The 14,703-nt window shown below is 45.1% G+C and overlaps 1 long non-coding RNA gene across 1 annotated transcript in view; it reads right to left on the bottom strand.

Moving 5' to 3' along the window:
* Nucleotides 1–6,302: 6,302 nt before the first annotated feature.
* The window catches only part of LOC135288501 (uncharacterized), a 447,298-nt gene continuing 438,897 nt past the window's right edge, over nucleotides 6,303–14,703 (bottom strand). The window contains exon 4 of the long non-coding RNA XR_010351565.1: nucleotides 6,303–6,775. This is a non-coding gene — a long non-coding RNA (uncharacterized LOC135288501). The remainder of the gene's footprint in view (nucleotides 6,776–14,703) is intronic.

The following is a 14,703-nucleotide window of genomic DNA, read 5'->3' as shown; positions in this document are numbered from 1 at the left end:
TATTCCTCATTTTCCCATAGTAGCTAACCCATATCCTTTGTTGAGTCAATTGCCCCCTAATTACACGTGGTACAGTGTAGTGGAATTGAAAGATGCCTTTTGGACTTGCCCTTTGGATGAGGGCAGTAGAGATTATTTCGCCTTTGAGTGGGAAGATTCGGATACAGGTAGAAGGGAACAGCTTGGGTGGATGGTGCTACCGCAAGGTTTCACGGAGTCACCCAATCTTTTTGGGAGAGCATTAGAAAATCTCTTGAAATCTTTTGAGTTGCACAAAGGTATCTTCTTAGTCAGTGGGAATGGCCTAGAAGGGGGGGGCGGCAGATTCGTGGCCAGCTGATCCACTTGACACCCCCTCTCTTGTGGCCATGGCCAGAGCTGGGTGGGATGGCCCTGGCAGGATGGTCTCCTAGGATTCCCACCGATCCAGGCTCTGACCATGGCTCTGTTCCTCTCCGTTCCAGCCCTTCAAGCCCTGAGGAGAGATGACAGCCCTTCCCAGGCATACATGTTAGTTCAACAGATAGTCAGTGGGAGAGCTGCAGAACTGCCACAGAAGAACCAGAGTTTGTAGAAGACCTGCAAATGCCATGGAAGATGAGACTGCCTTGAGACCAGAAGAGACCAGCTGGAGCTCCAGGCACCGCTGATGATTGGCACAGCTGAGCCTGTGGGAAACTTGCATGGCTTCAGCCCTCTCCCTGCTTATAGATAGCTCCCTCCCTCCAGCCCTCAGACTCTGCCCATCCCTTCTTTTTCCCTCCATTCTCCCTCCCTGTTCACGGCTCTTTCCCTCTAGTCCTCAGATCCTGCCCTTCCCCTTTTCTCCCTCCCAGCTCATCCCTTTGCTTCGCCTTCTATTAATAAACAGTTTGGCTCCTTCACTTTGCCTGCATCCCTGTGGAGCTGCAGCAGAACAAATCCGGGGCCCTGGGACACACAGGCCCCTGCTGCCGTTCTCTGCCACGCCGTGTTTTGTGCACAGACCCAGAGGAACGAGGGCAGCTCAGGCTAGCACGGTCCCTGTGCTGAAGGTGCAGTTTCACAACCCTGTGCAGGTACGGATCCTGCTGAGCACACGGAAGGCCAGCAGTGGCACAAGGAGCCTGTGTGTCAGGAGCCAAGTCGTGTCTAAGGCCCTGCCACATTTGATCTGCTGCTGTGCACGTCAGCAAGATAATGAAGAACAGACAGTGAAGGAAACCTTATGGTTGAACTGGTGGGAATGTGACCCTTGAGAGAAACAATGGATTGGTCAATTGATGGGAAGTTAACCTGTGAAAGAGGAACAGCACACAGTGGAGCTGTGGTTGGCATGGAGGTGGTATCAGAAGCCATTGCGGCCTCATCTGATGCACTGGCCAAGCGTGAGATGACGTCCTAAGTGTAAAAACTGCAGAGGAGGAGATGTCAGGCCTGGTTCTGGTGTGGAGGGATGAAAAGGACAAAATGCACGCCCTGTTGATGCAGGGGATGCCCTGAAGGTGGGTGGCCTGCCTGCCCCTCCCACTGGAGCACCCTGCTGAGATCCCCTGAGAGGAGCCCAGTGCTCCTTGCTCCTCTCTGCTGACACGTGAGCCTTTGTCTGGTTTCGGGGTGGCCCTGGCTGTGTGAGGGGGGCTCCGTGGGCACGAGACAGCCGGTCCTGTCCCGCTGGGTCCCAGCAGTGCCTGGCAGCTGTCCTGCATCCACGTCAGGATGCTGGCCAAGAGCAGCCCTGGAAGCTGAGGCACAGGTCAGGGCCCATGGTGTTCCCTCAGGATACAGCAGTCCCGAGGGGTCTCCCTAATTCAAAGAAATCTGCAGACAAATGCACTGTCCACCAAAAGCCCTTTTCTTGAGCTGACGGGAGGGCAGGGGTCTGCACCCCACCAAAATGCTTCTCTGCCATGTATAAATTTCAGTGGGTTGATGTAGGAATTGCATCAAAAATACCATCCATCTTCACCCTGCCGAGGTGATTGCATAGGCAGGGGGTTAGAAATACATTCTGTCAGATTCCTGTACTTGAAGCTGATGTGCAGGCGCTGGCCAGAGCGGTCTCCATGCCCTAAAGCAGCTCTTCTTCCTCATGGCTTCCCTGCACAGGGCTCATTCCCTACTTGCCCTTCCTTCTTCTGCTAGAATGTGTCTAAAGCTTTTTTCAAGTCCCTCTCCTGTCACGTTAGGCCCGCCAGGTTTTTCTTATGCTAACTGGTGCTAAGTACTTACCTGTGTCTGTGCTAAGTACTTGTTTGCTTATGTGAATTGCTTGTGCTTGTGTCAAACAAAGGCCTTGTTTCATCCTCCCTTTCTCTTTACCCTGATGCAAATTCTTTTGCAAGATTCCCTCCACAGTCCACAGGACATATGTACTGTTATGCTGCTCTTTTAATTTTCTACCACATCCATAGGTTCATGATGGTTTAGAGGAGGGTTCATTTTTTTAAAAATTAGTACGGGTTTGCTGAGGAAGCTAAAAATCTGAGGAGCTGTTGGTGATTGCAGATTTGTCCATCACAAGAAGACATCTGACTCATGATGTTCTCTAACTTTCCCTATTTTGGTGATGATTTTGGTAACTTCTTTGATACCAGTTTGAGTGTCCATAAGGCTCTGTGAGATGCATTTTTGACTTCTGCCACTAGCCATTCTATATTAGGCTGGTACAGCATTTGTTTTAGTACATCAATGTTCCTTCCAGTTTGGAATTTGGGTGCTTCATGATACACATCGTACACATTCTGCATAATCTGAAGAGAAGTTATTGTGTGGTGCAGCTCAAGTCACATCCACTTTTGGTTGTGAATTACAAATAGAGAAGGTAGTACCATTAGCAGTTTCATTAAATGAATCTGTTGTAATAGTTGTGCAAGCAGATCTCACACAGGCCAAAATTGGAATTACACAGTATTTTGTTGCATTCTTAATGGTTAATGTAAAAGACTGCAGGGTTCTGTTCATTCTATGTGAAACTGACCAATTGCCACCAAGTGTGGAAGTCTTTTTCAAACTCCTTTGTGGTTTCATTTTTAGGCATGATTTAGTTAATTCTCATGGTAATTTCCCCCAGCTCTCCTTTTTTTAAGTTTTCCTGAGATTACAGACTGTAGCCACAGCTGAGCTGGTCTACATTGAAATGCTAAAGAAATGTTACCCTGTAGTTTCCCCATAAAGCCAACACCTGCTGGAAACAATCCTGCTGTGTATTGTTGGCCAGGGTGGTTAATAGGTTAGCTGCCAGGCTGTGGGTTTGGGCAAGTGTTAGCAGGGCTGATCTGAGAGGAGTTTGTGTCTGTCCAATATAAGAATTCACAGTGCTTCATTTATTGGCTAAGACTTCTTGATCAATAGAATTTCATATTCCCAGTTCAGACCCAAACCATCCCCTTAAGCCTTTTTTAGACCTATGATTTGGTGTCTGGGAATGTATCCATGTCTCCCAGCCTTTTAGGCTTTGCTGTATGAATGGGTAGTATTGCTGTTTAATTTTGGATCTATTAGCCTGTATCTTTACCTCCAGCATTTTCAGAGAGTACCTTGGATTTAGAAGCAACAATTGTTCATTTGTTTTTCTTACCACAGAGTGAAAGACTATATTATTTCACACATGGATCCCGTGCTATGCCATTGTTTGCTCATGTAAAGTTGTTTGTTTTAATTTTAAATGCCTGTTGTGTGACCCATTCTGTTTCGCTCCTTGTCGAGTACCCAAGGCATGGTAACAGGTTTCTTCAGATACATTGCCTGCCTTTAGGCAAGCGTTTCAGAAACCTTCAGAAACCTTACACTGGCCCCTGGTAGTATTACAAAGGACACTTACTTTACTAAATTTCCCAGTACAAATGGCTGAGTATTCTGAGTACCTCAGCCCATAAGAGGATGTAGTTGTGCTGTCAGGATTCCATTCATATCTGGGTTGCCATCACACGGTCATGACATTGGGCATGATATACCCTAACAGGATGATTGTGCTCCCGGCTTCCCCTCCAACTTGATTGGTGACTATTTCTGATGGCCTGGAATAAGCCAAGAATGAAATTCAGTTCTCAAAAGCAGATCCTCTATGAGACCTGTTCCATGTACTAAGCATACCAGCAGGACAATTTATTATTCTAGTGGCACAAGAGCTGCCTGCTGGAAACAATATTTGTTGGGTCGCACTCCTGGCAGGCTCAATTCCTGTATCTCTGTGTGATGATGGTCCTCCCACCCCACCTGTGCACTGCAGAAGAAGGGAACTATCTTGTGCTAGGTTATAGTCTCCCATTTTAATTTGCATAGCACAAAAATCCTGATAGGAATCACATGAAAATGGATTCACATGCTGCTTTTTAGAAAGGTCACGGATGCGCATGGTCACTGTAGTAATCTCGTCTAAAAGAGGTTTGTGAGTTTCAAATTCACACGCCATAGAGGTCCTGCTTTCAGGTGGGACAAGAAAGGCTGGCATGGAGTCAGGTTTCCCTCAATCTTCAACTGCTCAGTCATTAATCCTTAAAATAGCATAAAGTGTTTTTACATTATTATTCCCTTTTAGCCAATTAGGTCCCAAATGTTTTTGAATGTTCCATCTAGCAGGATCTCGCAGGCCAAGGAGATCATGATGTCATGACAGTCACCTACTGTGGCTTGGATTCTGATCAGAAATATCGGGAAGATGATGATGGTGTGAAGCGCATCTTGGTTTCTTCTGTTCTTTCTGAGGTCCAGTTGGGGACTCCTCTTGCCTTTTGCAGAAGTCTTTTAATTCTGGAACAGTGTAGCCAAGAGGTGAACGCTTCAAGCTTTAAAGGCTGTATAAGTGATTAAAAGTACCAAATAGAGTCCTTTCCATTTTGGGATAAGAGGCTTTCCCCCAGGGGATTTGACATATACCTGGTCCCCAGGCTGGATTTGTGGAGAGGAGCATCCTCTTGCTCCTCTGCTCAAAATGTGTTGATTTATTTGCTGCAGCTGTTGTGTCAGTTGCACAACATGGTTCTGCAGATACCGCTCCCCAACTTGTACAGTGTCTTCCCCTTGACAGTTATGCTTATATGGTCTTCTGTACAGTATTTCAAAGGGATTCAGATTTTCTTTTGTTCTTGGTCTTCTCGAATCCATAATAAAGCCAAAGGTAGGACCTGGGGCCAAGGTATGTTGGCCTCTTGCCCAGTTTTGACTATTTATTGTTTTAGCAGATAATTCCTCTTTTCCACTTGGCTGCTGGCCTGCGGCCAATACACCATGTGTAGGTGCCAGTGGATTTGGAGATTATTGCAAAGTTGCTGTGCAATATTTGCTAGGAAACGTGGCTCTCGATCAGAGGAGATGTCTAAAGGCACTCTGAACCAGGCCATTATGTTGTTTAACAAAATCTTGACAACTCCTTTGGTTTTATTTGTTTGGGTTGGGAATGCCTTAGGTCACGCTGAGAAGGTATCAGTGAAAGGCAAAAGGTATTTATAGCCCCCTTTTCTTGGCAATTCAGAAAATCAACTTGCCAGTGCTGTCCATGATATTGTCCCTTGTCTGCTATGCCAAGATCAACTCTCGTCCTATTTTGTGGATTGGTTTGTGGGAATCTATAGCATTAGAGCATTTTAGGAAAGCTGGGAAAAAGAAAGGCCTCAGAGACAGTAAGGATAGTGAAATGCTAAAGCAGCAGAAAAGATATATCGGCAGTAGCGAAGACATGAGAAATACAGCAATAAAGCTGTGTAGTTTAGCTTTCTAAGTTGCAAAAAGGTATATTTTAGTAAATATTTAGAAGGTTAAATATGAATGGGGCTCTATGCTTTGTCTTTTATAAACGAACCATTGTATGAAAGAAAAAGCTGCTATTGTTTTAACCAAAGCTACGTGTGCTTCATATGGTTGGATAGAACTACTGTCAATATGCTTTTGCTCTATCTAATTGGCTGAAACTGGGTCTGAAACCGTCTCATAGTATGTTGCAACATTAATTTTCCTTGGCCATCTGTCTGGATAGCGAGCTGCTCGCATCAGTCCATTGCCATAGCCATGTAATGAGTCTGATGCTTCTGAAATAAACAGCTCACGACGCTATTCAGGTGTGGTCCCATTCCATTCATGTCTGTATATAAACGGCCAGCGTCAAATGGTTCCCCTCTGTGAGGATAACTTTAGACTAAGATGAAAAAGAAAATCTTGGAAAAACTCAGGCGCCGGAGACCCAGGTTGTTAAACAGGAGGAATACTTCATCCCCTCGTCGTCTCCATCTGATGTCTTTGTATGTAATCTTTTTCTAGGGGCTTCCTGGGTGACAAAAATGGGAAATCATTTATCTAAAACAGAATAGGACATTTTTTTTACCAGCTTGAGAAAATATTACAAGATAAAGGATGTTCAGATATCACAAAAAATGAACTGGAAGACTTATTAGTCTGGGTAAAAGCAAACACTCAAATATAGACTTGCAGTCTGCTTTTACCTTTGTTTTTTGGTATCAAATAAACCGGAAAATCTATAATCTGTTCTCTCTCAAAAAGGACGAGACTGTAAGCAAACTCGTGCCTGTTTCCAAGGCTTTGTTAGAGTGTTTTAAACATACTGATTGTAATACAGACATTTCCAAACAACAAAATACCTTCCTCAGATCCTTTAAATCCAAGTAATACCGAGTCACCGTCCTTTTCTGTGGAAGTTTCGGGTTCCCCTCAGAACTCCTTCCCTCCCAAAGTGTCTTCCGGAGACTGCGAACTGGAACAGCTTCCATGTCAGGTCGCGTCCCCTGTTTCTTCTGAGCTTGTCAGCGTTTCTGCAGTTGAGAGCAGTCCTTTGCCCCTCCCTCTGAGAAAAAATAAACTCTTGCCGTGTCAGGAAATATATTCAGAATTTTCGTTGTGTTCCAAGAATCAGAACGTGCGTGAGTTCTGTTCGGGGGCGGGGGGGGGGCGGGGGGCGGTGCAAGCCGCGCAGAGGTGGTAGATGATAATTTACAGAGGTTTTGTAATAAAGGAATTATGTGTTCTGAAACTGTACAAGCAGGATTGGCCAAGACGGGCTTGGGATCTGCTTTGCCCGGTCGGGGGGTGTGGGAGGATAGAGAAGTGTGGGAAGATAGGGACAGGCGATCAAAAGATCTCACGCTGGAAAGAAAGATAGGGACCGCCCCTTTCTCCTGGTTCATTGCGTAAGCAGACGAAGGTTATATAAGGCTGTGTAACCAGGGAATAAACGCCATTTACCATCCACCATATTGGTGTCTGTGAGTGATTGGCCCGAGCAGCATGAGGTGGCTGCCGTGCCGTTCTTGAACCAGGTCGCCCTGCCTCAGCAGAGGCAACAAGTCATGCTGAAACCCGGGATATACGAATTCCGGGGGACGGGATTTCACCTGGACGAGTGAACGGCGGCCGGAGCGGTGGGACCAGCCTGGCGGGGAGGACGCTCCCGGACCAGGGAGAAGGATGGAAGGCCTCACGAAGGTCGTATTACAATTGCATAAACAGTGGGGCATTGATTGTAGGCCCAAAGAATTTACTATTGCCATTACTAGGCTTTTGCAAATAGGGGCTGTTGATCGCCCGGTGGACATACTCTACTTGGACATATGGGATAAGTGCACCAAAGCTTTGGCAGAGGACACTACCATGTCCTCCGGTAGTGGGAAATGTCTCAAGTTATGGGACAAAGTTGTGTGGGCTCTGCGGACTGCTTTACAAGAGCAGGAAACCTGGGAAGCCGCCCAAGACTGCCTGCTTCCCGTTCCCAAACTCGGGGTCGGTGCGACCACGCAGACCTCGGAAGGCGACCTTTTAACCGGGGCCAGCACCTCGCTAGAGCTAGACGAGTCACCATTGGCAGGACAGCAAAAATCTTTGTGGGATGAGTTACTTGATGAGGTTAGAAACGCAGCGGTCGACTTAGAACTAGGGGAGGTTTGGGACAGACCTCCGCCGTATGCTCCTAAAAGCGGCGCCGAGCAGCGGGTTGAGGGGCGGAGCGCGGACACTGCGGTTAGGCAGAAAGGGGAACCATCAAGCACGGGCGAGCGGAATGAAGAGAACGTACAAGAAAAGGGGAGGCGGTTTTGGAAGGGTAGAGACTTCGAATAAAGGCGATAAGCCAAATCAGGACACGCACAGCAGAACATGTCTTTATACGGTAAAGCCCTCCAAGCGTAAGGGGCGGTGTGACCACAGGGGGAGGGATCGACCCACCCAGCACAAGAAAGAGTGGGGGCGGAGCTCAACAAAAAGGCACTGGAGCCCGGAACTATCTAGTCAGTCAACTTCCGCCTCTGAGTCAGACACCAGCTGGGCCGAGTTGTCGGACAGCCGGTCTGCTACCGACTCGGACTCAGAGCATGAGGAAGTTAATACAAATGAAACTAAAGGCGCTAGCTTTCTCACACCAACAAAAAGGGAACACACGAAGGGCATTCCACTTACAGATTGGAGGAAAATACAAATTGCTTGTGCCGATTGGGTCCAGCCTACTGCTTTAGCGTTCCCCGTCCGAGTTGCAGACGGGGGGCAAAGGACTTACACTCCGGTGAATCCCAAAGACGTGCAAGTGATCATTAAAGCGATCGCAGATAAAGGGATTAACTCCGCTATGGTTTCCACCCTTATTGACAGCGTTTTTGGAAATGATGACATGCTCCCATTTGATATCAAACAAACATGTAGGATAATTTTTGATGGGGCAGGAATGATAGTTTTTAAACAAGAGTGGGAGGATGAATGCACAAAGCAACTCGCTCAGGCAGCTGGTGTGGACCACCCATTGCACGGTTCTAGTATACAGCGACTAATGTGCACTGACCCAACAATGATTACACCCCAATTGCAAGACCAGCAGCTACGGGCCCCAGAAGTGGCGGCAACCACCTGCGCGGCTAGAGAAGCCAGTCGTGTAGCTTGCGGGGTGGTTGCCAAGCCAGCGCCGTGGTCCATTATAAAGCAAGCCGAAAGCGAAAGCTTTACTCACTTTGTGGACCGTCTCCAAGCAGCGATTGACTCCTCTGCCTTGCCTGCAGAGGCGAAGGGTCCAGTCACGTTAGAATGCTTACGCCAACAAGTGGTGCCAAATCAATCAAGCCAGAGCTGCGGAATCAATCTAATGAAAGCTGTGAGTTTCTCTTTACAGGACTGGATCTGTGATCGCCCTCGTCTCCAACAACCAAAAAATTGCGGCAGACCATCGGACAGCCCAACAAGACCAGAAAGCTCTGCGCAGCTGAAAGGGAAATGGCAACGATACCTTTGCGTACTTTTGCTGATAGGTTTGGTCAGCATGTGTGATGCGGAACATTACCCTTATCAGCCATTCAGGTGGGTTTTGCGTCACCTTTTGGATGATGAGGCAATCAGAGAAACAACAATGCCGGGTGGTCCTTCCTTTGAATTTAGGCTGAAGGATTTGTTTCCTTCTCAAATGCCTAAAGCTTCCTAGCTTTAGGGAGTCAGAAATGTACCAAACTTTCTGGTGTCCAGCCTCTAATCCAGGCAAGAGTTACTGCAATTACCCAGGGTATGGCTATTGTGGGTACTGGGGATGTGAGACCATAGTGACAAGTAACAGGTGGTCACCAGAGCCACCCGATGAATTTTTGCAAGTTAACTATGCCCCTAAGGGCTGTCATGAACCACTTTTCACACTCGACAAAACGATTGATGATCCCCCAAACGGACTACGTCACACCTGCAGAGACTATACCATGTCCATCCTGCAACCGACACACAAAAGTTGGGCCACTGGTAAAGTTTGGTCAGTGTTCGTTTGTGCCTTCTACACCCATTGGGTGAACATTCAAATCATTAGACTCCCACAGGAAACACTCATTTCCCTCGGACCCAATCCTGTCCTCGCAGAAAACAAGTTTGAGGCGAAAGCTACCTATGACTCGGTTCCAACCCTACACCCTAAAGCACCTGAGTTGGCCTCCCAAGACCCATTCTTTGACATGCTCAATGCTACCTTCCTATCCCTAAACCAGTCAAATCCAGATCTCACCGAGTCCTGCTGGCTTTGCTACGACCCCAAACCTCCTTTTTATGAAGGTGTTGCTTTAAATATCTCCTTCAATTTCTCTACACAACAGAGTCCACCCCAGTGTAGGTGGGACACACCCCGACGAGGGATCACTCTGAGTCAGGTCACAGGTCGAGGAAAGTGCTTAGGCAGATCAGACGCAGCCAGACAAGAGAGCATCCTTTGCAAGGAAATCACACAACCCAAAAGCCCAAGCAAATGGGCAATCCCAGCTAAGCCAGAGATGTGGGTGTGCCGTCAATCAGGAGTCAGCCCTTGCATTTATCTTGATCATTTCAATTCCTTGGTTGATTTTTGTGTCCAAGTTCTTATCGTTCCCAGGGTCCTATATCATCAAGAGGAAGAAATACATCTCCTTTCTGACGACTCACACCAGCTTCGCAAGAGAGAGGCGATTACCAGCATTACTTTTGCAATGCTCCTCGGTTTAGGAGCCCTTGGCACAGGCACAGGTGTTTCAGCCCTTGTGACCCAGCAACAGGGACTCTCTCGGTTGCGAGCAACCATTGATGAAGACTTGCAGAAAATAGGAGTCTATCTCCCTTTTGGAAAAATCCCTCTCCTCCCTTTCCGAGGTCGCCCTGCAGAACAGACGCGGTCTAGATCTCCTGTTCATGCAGCAGGGAGGTCTATGCATGGGGGGACCTCCCCTTTCTCCCAGTTCATGGCGTAAGCAGACAAAGGTTATGTAAGGCTGTGTAACCAGGGAATAAACGCCATTTACCATCCACCATATTGGTATCTGTGAGTGATTGGCTCGAGCAGCCTGAGGTGGCTGCCGTGCAGTTCCCGAACCAGGTCGCCCTGCCTCAGCAGAGGCACAGGGGGGCTGAAACCTGGGATATACGAATTCCGGGGGATGGAAATCAATTGGGTCAGACCTCTTTTGGGAATCACCAGCGATGAACTGTGTCCACTTCTCGATTTGCTGAGAAGAAGCTGCGACATCACTTCTCCAAGAACCTTAACCCCTGAAGCTTGTGCTGAGCTCGACAAAATCACAGAAGCTCTCCAAAGAAGACAAGCTCATCGCTGCATTCCTAAAAAAAAACTTTCTTTTTTGCAGTTTTAAGAGAAAAAATACAACTTTGTAGTCTCATTTTTCAGTAAGACCCTTCTGAGCCAAATCCTCTGTTGATAATAGAATGGATTTTTCTTCCCTACAACTCTCCAAAGACAATTTTCACAGTCTTAAAAATGATTGCACAAATTGTAATTAAAGCCAGAACCAGATTGTTAACTTTAGCAAACCAAGAATTTGCAATTATCTATTTGCCATTAAAAAAAGATTATCTTAATTGAGCAATGCAAAATTCTGATGATTTACAGTATGCTTTCTTAAGCTTCCCAGGTGCTTGTTCTGTTCACTACCCATCTCAAAAACTATTGCAAACAAAACTGAGTTTTAGAGAAAAACATAAACTTAGTGAAGAACCTTTAAATACAGTCACTCTCTTCACTAGTAGCTCTAACAAAAGTCACAAATCAGTCATAACTTGGTTAAACCAAGAGACTAATACTTAAGAGTCAGACATTCAAATAGTAGTAGAGTCTCCTCAAATTGTTGACCTTGCTGCTGTGGTTCAAACTTTTCAACTCTTTCCTCAACCTCTTAACTTAATCACAGATTCTGCTTATGTTGCTAATATAGTTAAGAAATTAGAAGAGTCAATTTTAAAAGATGTCAGTAATGATACTTTATATGGTTGGCTTTCATGTCTTTATACAACTTTGCAATATAGAACTAATCCACATTTTGTTTCTCACATCAAAACTCATTCTTCGCTTCCTAAATTTTTAGTAGAAAGAAACGCAAAAGCAGACAAACTAACAATAATTATTTCAAGCACTTTACCAAACATTTTTGAACAAGCAAAACTGAGTCATGCCTTTTTTCACCAAAATGCACAAGCACTTGTGCGAATATTTCGAATCACCAAAAGTCAAGCTAAAGCTATCATCAATACTGTCAGCTTGTGCAGCCTCCTGTTTCCACAAGAACAGTCAATCCATGAAGTTTGCAAAGCCTGCAGTTATAGCAAACAGATATCACTAAATACCCTTCCTTTAGTAAATTTAAAAACATTTGTGTTTCAGTAAACATGTTCTGTAGTGCAATATTTACTTCTCTTCACACAAGTAAAACAAGTAATCATGCCTATCATCATTTTCTGCAAGCTTTTGCTTCATTGGACGTGCCCCAAAAAATCAAAACTAACAATGGTCCTGCATACATATCTCAAAAATTAACCACATTTCTAAAAGAATGAGGTGTTCATCACATCTTTAATATCCCTCACTCTCCCACAAGCCAAGCAATTACTGAAAAAACACATCAAACATTAAAACGCATTTTAGATCAACAGAGAGGGGGAGCAGAGGTCACACCTCAGATGAGGCTGAACAAAGCTTTGTATGTTTGTAATTTCCTAAACAGTTCCTTTGCAGAACCTGATCCACCAACTCTTAGGCATTTTTGAAGTAACACTCAGGCGAAACTGAAAGAAAATCCACCTGTTTTAATTAGAAACCCTGAGTCTGGACAAATTGAAGGTCCTTTCCGATTCATAACCTGGGGCAAAGGGTATGCTTCTGTCTCTACAGGTGCTGGAATTAGGTGGATTCCAGCCAAAAACCTCAAACCATATGGCACCCCAGAACGTGCTGACGAGTCCAGAACCGAGGAAGCAAGTACGCAGACGTGAGCCGAGCAGAAAGATCCCAGGTCACGCCTGACGTTCCTTGTGCATCGGTGGAACCTGCAAACTCTGATTTTGTGTTAATGTTATTTATAAGTGTGTCAATTGTATGTCAAATGTTTGTTTTGTAGAGCTGACTTTTGGCAAAAGTTTGGGCTTCTGTTTTTGTTGAAAGCAAAATTTTAAAAATTGATATATATGTAAGGATTCTGCCAAAACTTAGCTCATGGATAAGATGAAGCAAATGCAAGTTGTGTGTTGGTATTTGTGAGTTTTAATTCTCTTTTGTTGTGGAGATTTGCCTGTGGAACAACCAAAACCAAATGTTTGCGTGACCTTAGCCAAGGCAGCCAGCTCAGATACCATAGGTTTGTCTAATTCGGAACCAGAAAAACCTTTCTCAACTTGTCTAGTTGTTGTGCCAGTAAAAGAGTTGCCTTTGGTCAAAAAACAATCCAATGGTAAGCCAGGTGAAATTGACAATGGAAACAATCCCACATTGAATTGGAACGTTTGGGCCAAAAAACTTCCCAGGGCAGCTTCTGAACCCCAAGATTTGGAAATCCTTGGTTCTTTAACAATAGATTTTTGCTTTACCTTCATAGCTAGTGCTTGGTGAAAAGGCGACCCCCCAAAGTTTAATGTTACTCCCCATTATTTTGCATACAGAAATTTGAGGTTTTGGTGTAATTTTTCAAACACTTGGGATGTGCTTCCTGAGGCTGAGCTATATCCAGGGCAATTGCCAAGGGATATTGGTTCATTTGTGGAGACAGGGCTTGGCAAAGCATTCCAGCACACCTTGAAGGTGGCCCTTGTAGCATTGGGATGCTCACTGTAGTCCCGCCCTCTGCTAAAGCGGTCATGAAATGGAAACAAAGGAAAACAAGATCTGCTCACCATTACGATGAGAACTGTCAGAGTGACTTCATGCCTTGGAAAGCTGCAAGAAGGGCTTCAGCAGGTATATTTTTACCCCAATTGGCTTCAGCAGTGGCTTTGAAAGAATTAGATTGAATTGGATGTTGGCTAAGCAAGCAAACTAATGCCACATCCTCTGCCATTAGTGATAGGTTAACCGATGTTGATAGTGTTAGACATGCTACCCTTCAAAATAAAGCAGCAATTGACTTTCTTTTACTGGCACAAGGGCATGGTTGTGAGGAATTTGAAGGACTGTCTTGTATGAACCTGTCCGATCATTCGGAATCCATTCACAAGAGCATACAAAAACTGAAAGATTTGACAGCCCAAATTAAAGAGGATGGTAGATCCTGATTGGATGATCTGTTCCAAGAATAGAGCTTTACACCTTAGCTAAGGCAACTTTGCAAGATAGGTCTCTATATATTGGGTGTTTTGGTAATGATGTTGATAGTAATCCCCTACATACTTCAGTGTGTGCGACGGATGATGAGCAAAACAGTCAGGGAAGTTTTTGTCATACAAGAGAGAGAAGTAGGAAGTAGAAGCACAGAAAGTGTTCGAAATCTCACAGAAATGACAGATGACGGTATAGAAATGGAAGAGGGTTTTGAGTTAAGATCCTAGAATCTTTGAGTTAAGACCAAATGACTTATAACTATTGTCAGACGTGATTCATATCTTTTCACTGACTGGGCCTTCACAGCATTAAATTGCTGTGATGTAACATAGCGATTATTAGAGTCTGTAAGAACAAGTCTCAAGCAGATAGTAAACAAAAGTGTTATAGTAGAGCAAGTAGTGGACAACATGATTTTGAAGATTTCTTTTTGAGTCAACAGAAGGGGGAATTGTGGGAATCCATAGGATTAGAGGATTTTAGGAAGCCTGGGGAAAAAGGCCTCAGAGACAGTAAGGATAGTGAAATGCTAAAGCAACAGAAAAGATATATCGGCAGTAGCGAAGACATGAGAAATAGAACAACTAAGCTGTGTAGTTTAGCTTTCTAAGTTGCAAAAAGTATATTTTAGTAAATATTTAGAAGGTTAAATATGAATGGGTCACTATGCTTTGTCTTTTATAAACGAACCATTG

This window comes from Passer domesticus, chromosome 33, assembly GCF_036417665.1.
Source record: "Passer domesticus isolate bPasDom1 chromosome 33, bPasDom1.hap1, whole genome shotgun sequence".
Taxonomy (NCBI): domain Eukaryota; kingdom Metazoa; phylum Chordata; class Aves; order Passeriformes; family Passeridae; genus Passer; species Passer domesticus.
The sequence above is the reverse complement of the archived record's forward strand: the minus strand, read 5'-3'. Positions and strand labels throughout refer to the sequence as shown.